Source organism: Vicugna pacos, chromosome 1 (assembly GCF_048564905.1).
Source record: "Vicugna pacos chromosome 1, VicPac4, whole genome shotgun sequence".
NCBI lineage: Eukaryota > Metazoa > Chordata > Mammalia > Artiodactyla > Camelidae > Vicugna > Vicugna pacos.
The window spans coordinates 84154196-84161285 of NC_132987.1; the positions used below are offsets into that span (position 1 = coordinate 84154196).

The 7090-nt window shown below is 33.9% G+C and overlaps 1 long non-coding RNA gene across 3 annotated transcripts in view; it reads left to right on the plus strand.

Moving 5' to 3' along the window:
- LOC140685427 (uncharacterized) overlaps positions 1 to 1736 on the plus strand; it is a 221162-nt gene extending 219426 nt beyond the window's left edge. Inside the window, exon 7 of one of the 3 annotated variants that reach the window (XR_012075424.1) lies at positions 1616 to 1736. This is a non-coding gene — a long non-coding RNA (uncharacterized lncRNA). The remainder of the gene's footprint in view (positions 1 to 1615) is intronic. The other 2 variants (XR_012075420.1, XR_012075421.1) reach the window with 2 other exon arrangements.
- The last annotated feature ends 5354 nt before the right edge of the window (positions 1737 to 7090 follow it).

Genomic DNA, 7090 nt, shown 5'->3' on the forward strand with positions numbered 1-7090 from the left:
AAAGAAGCAGTGACACATATGGGCCTCCTGTGGCTAGTGGGGGCTTTAGATGGAAAAGCAGCCAGCTGTAAAAATAGTGTGCTGAGTGGATGTGAAGTCTTCTGAACTGTTTAAGATAAGCATTTCCTTACTCAAAGATGTGGGAGGATCAGGTCAATGTTTTCACATTATATATTCCACCGCCTCTGGGCACACTCAAACTGTCTGCACCCTGCTTGCCTTGGATTCTTTCATTCAGCAATCGTGGATTTCTAATTGCAAGGTACTTTGCTGTTCTGTTAATCACAAATTATATTGATGTCTTAGGAAAGGTCCAGCCATGTAGTGGTAGAAACCAGAACTGATAGCAAATACTTAAATAATGCTTACCACCAAACGCTGTACTAGAAATAATAGTGAATACTCTGAATATATGTATATGCATGACTGGGATATTATGCTGTACACCAGAAATTGACATTGTAAGTCACTGTACTACAATAAAAAATAAATAGTAAATACTTATATGGTACTTACCAGGAAACACTAAAAATAATATGAATTTATTTGATTCTCACTGTAATCTTAGGAGGAACATTCAAGAAATACCTCATTTTGCAAATACAGAAACTGGGGTACAGAAAGGTCAAGCATATCTAACAAGGCCACATAGCTAACAAAGTGAAAACATGAGCCCAGGCGACTCAACTCCAGAGTCTGGGCAATGGCTTTAGCTTTAGCTTTACTGAGAAGAGTTCAGCTCTGGCAGTAAGAATAAGTAAGATGATTTCTTTGTAATTGCTTATGTTGTCAATAAAGATTGCTTTTAAATGTCACTGGTAGGAAAATCAAAGAAGCCTCTGTGTAACTACATAACACGATCTAGGCCTCATTTTGGACACCTGTTATACTTAGTAGTATCAGAGTTAATTATACTTTTGCTATTTCAGGTGGGTAAATTTAGCCTCTCCACCAGATTTACAAGCAAGTGGAAGACTGACTATGTTTTAAACTTCCGTTGCATACATACACATACGTATATAATTTATTCATCCATTTACACGTCCTGTGTGCATAGTGCAGGGCACACAGTGGGCACCCATGAACCACATTGATTAGTTCATTCACATTTTTTCCTTTTCTTTTATACATTTACTTTTTTCCTCCTTGCACGGAGAGTATTTACAGTATGCAAAGATGTAAAGAATGATTTCCCCTGGACTCTGTATTCACCCCTTTGAGCAGTGTTCTCTTCCAACTGAAGTGAGGATGCAATACCTACTTTTAAGGACTGCACCACCCAGAAGAAAAGGAACTAAAAGCCAAACTTGGCGTGGTGGTGTAGAGTAGTCTGGACAAGCCATGGCATATGTGGTTCACATTTAAGGGGGTCCAGTAACAAAAGTTAAATACCCACCACCGCTGCCCCAGTAGTACTCTGTGAGACTGTTGTTGATACTCATCAGGACTAGTGCCTGGAGGAGGAGGACTCTCCTTTTACCTGAATCATTAGGGCAGTTGACATACGGCTTGTGGAAGTGTAACTACTCCAGATGCTAATTTTAAATATGAAAAACAGTAAATTCACAGGGAATCTGGGATTAAAATGACTCCTTAAACTATGTTTTTCCTCCAGGCACACCATGTCTGTGCTCAAACTGAGGTGGACTGACAGAGAAAAATATACTCACAAGTGATACAGGCAAGTCTGGAAGTATTCTGTTTAATAAGCTAGGAGAAATTCCCCTTGATTTCCTAGGTTTTGTAAAGAAAAGAGAAGGGACTTTTCATTAATTTAAAAAAATGAGTTAGAAGAGGCTGAAGATTCAAATGGCAAGTATATTCTCCCTTTTGGGCCTTTCTTTTTCTATTAGTGGAGGATAAAAAGTGTTGACTGACAAAAAAAGAAGGAAATATAGAAAGTTCAGCTTCAATGTTTCAAAGCAATCTTGCTGTAATAGATGTAAAATAGAGTACAATTAAGAAATGGAATGCAAAATCTTGTAAAGAATTTCTAATTTATCATTTTAAGTTTACAGATTCACTTATTAAACAGACATATTTGTGCCAGGCACTGAGAATAGAGCAGTGAACTCCACTTATTTTAAGCATATATCCCAAGTACTAGTTAAATGTTACCCAAAGGAGAAATAGGTTGAGGAGTAGAGGCACTAAAAACACAGGTTTCTGCCTGCCTGTGTTGATGCTTCATATTCCTTATAACTTCCATTTTTGGAAGTCATTTGCTGAAGATACCCTAGACTCAACAGTGGTATATGGGAAGGAGAAGCACCAGGCTGCTTTGTGAGGGCCCACCTACTGCCTCAACACAAATGTGGTCAGAGTAGATGGTAATGACCCACACTGCATGGACAGATGAACTGGAAGAGAAATGTTCCATCCTCATGACTTCAAAATAAGCCAAACTGAACCAGAACTCTCTTAGGCATATGTGAGCCAGTGTTCTCCAACAGGACAGAGAGGTGTGATCTTACGGATGCTAAATGTAGCAGCTAGGGAGCTGTAATAATACGATGACTTTGGTAACTGGAATGACTTATTTCATTGCCGGAGATATACTGGACCTAGATCAAGAAAGCTTGTCAATGGATTATGAGGGAGAATGGAATGCTGTGGAATTATTTAGCTAACATTTTAAAACTAACTCTTAATTAAAAGCACTTGTGATGTGCCTTAATACTGGTATTTGTTCTTGGATTAATTCTTTATTGCATTTCTAACCAAGTAGCCTAAGTATGTATCTGTACCAAACAGAGCCCCATGCATATACTGGCATATACTGTTTGTTAGATTTTATTTATTATTTTTATTGTGCCCATCCATCCAGTCTTAGGAACCAAAGAAAAGGTATTAAAACTGCATGGATGTCTATTCTTCCTTTGACTATGTACAGACTACCTGATCCTTCCAAAAACAGAGCAAGCAAAAGTTTAAAGCCCTTCCCTTTGCTGAGATTTTTTTTTCCATCACAAGCACTAATTGGATAGTTTTTAAGATGTTTATGTTCATATCCCCTTGATTACCATGATTATGATCTACTTTTGTTCATCCTTTGTGTGCATAGAAATGAGAGATTTGGGGTTTTAGGCCTGAGTAGTTTAACTATAATAGCAGAAGGAAGGCAAATTTGCAGATAATGTTTTTTAGTAGTTCCCCCAAATACTTTCATTTAAATTTCTTATTAATTTGTCTAGAGTAACTGCAAATATTAGAGAAAATTATAAACAAGATGCTTTGGTCTTTCCACTCCTAACTGTAAAATATGTTTTAAGCAATCTTTTGAATGAAAGAAAAGATATTAGAGCACACGGTCAGGAAACTACAGCTCTTAAGCCAAATCCAGGCCACAGCTTGTTTTTGTAAATAAAGTTTAATTGGAACACAGCCACACCCATTTTCTCATGTATATGACTGCTTTCACAGTAAAACAGCAGGGTTAAGTGTTTACAACAAAAACCTTGGGCTTGCAAAACCTAAAATTTACCTTCTGAACTTTTCAGAAAAAGTTTGCAAACTCCTGTATATAGAAAAAGGAAGAGAGCATACCAGTCAAGAGCATAGCCCTATATATATCAAACATGACAACATTCAGATAATCAAGGAACAATTTGTAGATGGCACTGAGGTTAATTCATAGGACTGTTGATTTGAGTAATAAATAATTGGTATCTGGAGTAGACTTCTGAAAAGGAAAATAAAGCCCAAATTATTTTTTTAAAAGTTTATTCTATTTTTTCTCAGCTATATCGAGATATAATTGACATATATAGTTGATATAATTGTGTAAGTTAAAGATGTACAATGTAGTGATTTTATATGTATATATTGCAAAACGGTTACCACAAAAAAGTTAACACTTCCATCACCTCATATAGTTGTGGTTTGTTTTGTGGTGAGAATAAAAATCTACTTTTGGCAGCTTTCAAATAAGTAATACAGCATTGTTAACTATAATCACCATGCTGTACATTACATCCTCAAACTTATGAATCTTGTTACTAGAAGCCACAGGATTCTTGAATTCTGGGTAGAGTGGGTCAGAGAATCTAGCAGGTGAGAGGTAATAAGGAATTTCAGATGGAATTGCTGAATAAAAGTAAGAATTATAATCTAGTATTGGTTCATTTTTACTGTTATCACCTGTAGGTAATAGATTACTCTGGAAATGATGTTTTTATTTCTTGTATTTTCAACTTCAGCTGTCACAGATGGAAGGGAGATCTAGACCTGGAAAATAGTATTCCATGGATATAGAAGGGACTCTAGTGTTGGTATAGGTTCTTATCAAAAAAAAGAAGTATTCTTTTATTTCTAGTTTGCTGAGTTTTTACCAAGAGTGGGTATGGAATTTATCAGATTTTTGCCTGTGTCTATTGAAATGATTATAAGATTTTCTCATTCTGTTAATGTGGTAAGTTATGTTGATTAATTTCCAAAATGAAATCAATATTGCTTTCCTGGGTTAAGTGCTACTTGTTACTGCTATGTTATGCTTTTTATACATTACTGTATATGATATTCTAATATGTTAAAAAATCTTTTGAATCTATGGTCATAAGAGATAATGCTCTGTAGTTTTTATCTTCTTATAATGTCTTTGTTTGGATAATGAGTTGGTAAGCATTCCTTTCTTCTCTGCTTTCAGAAAGAGTTTGTGTGGAATTGGTTTTATGTCTTCCTTAAATAATGGGCAGAATTTGCTGGTATAATAGTCTTCCTACCAGTTTTCTCCATGGGAAGATTTTGAATTACAAATTTAATTTCTTTCATTTGGTTGTTTCTTCTTGGTTTTGTTCATTTGTATCTATCAAGAAATTTTTCCATTTCATTCAAATGGTTGAATTTTTTGACATTGAATTTTATGTAATATTCTTTTATTATCCTAGTATCTGTAGTATATGTAGTGATGTTCCTTCTTGCAATCCTAATACTGGTAATTTGTATCTTCTCTTTTTTTCTTGAAACTAGAATTTGTGAATTTCATTTTTTGTTTTAGAAATTAAGTTTTGGCTGTATTCATTTAAAAAAGTTTCATTCCGTTCATTTTTATACTTTATTCTTTCTTCTGCTTCCTTTGAGTTTAATTTGCTCTTTTTAAGAATAAGTTTTATAAATTCTTAAGGCAGATTATTGATTTTAGACCTTTTGTTTTATAATAAAAACATCTAAAGCAATAAATTAACCTAAAAAAGTTAATTGCAACTAACTGATTTTGATATGGTTTTTTCATTTTCACTCAGTTCAAAGTATTTTCTAATTTCCTTTGTGATTTCTTCTTGAATTAATAGCATACTTAGAAGTATAATATTTAATTTCCAAATATTTGAAGATTTTCCTGATAGTTTTCTGTTATTTCTAATTTAGTTCCATTTTGATCATGGAATATAATATGTATTTTTTTCAATTCTCTACAGTGTATGGACTATTTTTTTTCTTTATTTTTCTCTTTTCTTACTTTTTACATATTAATTGAATATTTGAAACTGAATATGCCATTTTATTTTTGCTATTGGTTTATTAGCTATACTACTTTGTTCAATACATTGTATTTCTTTAGTTTATTGTCTTTGTAAAAAATATCTTATTTATTTAATTATTTGAAATTTCTGGCACTCATGTGTTTTAATTACAATTTTGTATTATTTCCCTCTTGCCTGATAAAATTCCTTTAACATTTCTTATAATACAGGTCTGATGATGATGGCTTTTCTGTAGTTTTTGTCTCAAAGTATTTTACTTTTAAAGAATGTATTTGCTAGATGTAGAATTCTAGATTGATTTTTTTCTTTTAAGCTTTTGAAAGATGTTTTCTCGCCTCTACTTTTCTGATAAGAAGCTAATGGTCGTTTGAATCATTTGTTCCATCCTCCTATATAGTGTGTCATTATACTCTTGACTGCTTTCAGGACTTTACTTTTATCTTCAGTTTGCGGCAGTTTATTATAACTGTGCCTATGTGTGGTTTTCTTTATATTTATCCATTTGGATTTTACTGATTTTTTTGAATTTGTAAATTTATGTCTTTACTAAATTTGTTCAGATAGCAACTGCCCAACTCCTTTTAATGTTAACTGATGTTTTTCTTGTTCATCTCCATTCTGCTGTTAAACCGACTGATAGAGTGAATTTTTAAATTTCAGATATTTTATGTCTTTATTTCTAGAATTTTCCTTTGATTCTTTTTCATAGCCTCCATTTCTTTGCTAAACTGTTTTTCACTCATTACATCATTTTTTCCCTTTTCTTAGCAGAGTTAGAATAGCTTTTCTACAGTGTTTGTCTGATAATTTCACCTTGGGGGCTGTCTCTTCTGTTCTTTTCCCTTGAGAATAAGTCATATATTCCTGTTATTTCATATGTTGAGTAATTTTGGATTAGATCCTTGGAATTGTTGATATTATATTATGGAAACTCTGGATTCTGCTGTATTAGTTCAAAACCAGTTTATTTTTGCTTGTTTGTTTTTGCAGGCAATTATTTTGGTTAGACTCAGACTGCAAATTATACCTTTTGGATAACAGCTTAACTTTCAGTTTAATTCTTTTGATCTTAGCTAAGTGTCTTAGAAGTAGGCTCCATGTATTTGTAGTTATGGGTTGCCCAGAGATTTTAGCAAAGGGTGTGCATACAGTCTGTGGCTCTCTCTCTCTAGTGTTCTCTTCCTGGATGCTCCCTCACTTTCTAGCAGCTGTAATCTGACATTTCAGGCCTGAAAGATGGTGTGTTTTCTATTGAATTTTAGCCACTTCACATGGTGCCAAGTATAGAGTGCTCTCAAGCTAATTGCTTTATAAAGAATTTGTCTTCTTCCAAGTTCCAGAATCTTCCTGCTGTTTTGCACTATCCAATTCTCTCAAGTAATTTCTTTTGCATTTTGTACAGAGTATATGGTTATTATCTGCAGTAAAGTCAACCTAGTAAGAATGTATTTGTCTATGCCAGAAGCAGAACTACTTAAATGCGTATCAGGCCTAGTACTCAGTAAGACTCAGTGGGATCCCTGTGCAGACCTCTTTCTATTCCTACTTTCAGAAACTTTGTCCTAAAATTTCCAGCTGCCTCAGCTTCCGCAGTTTTGATCTTCACCTCC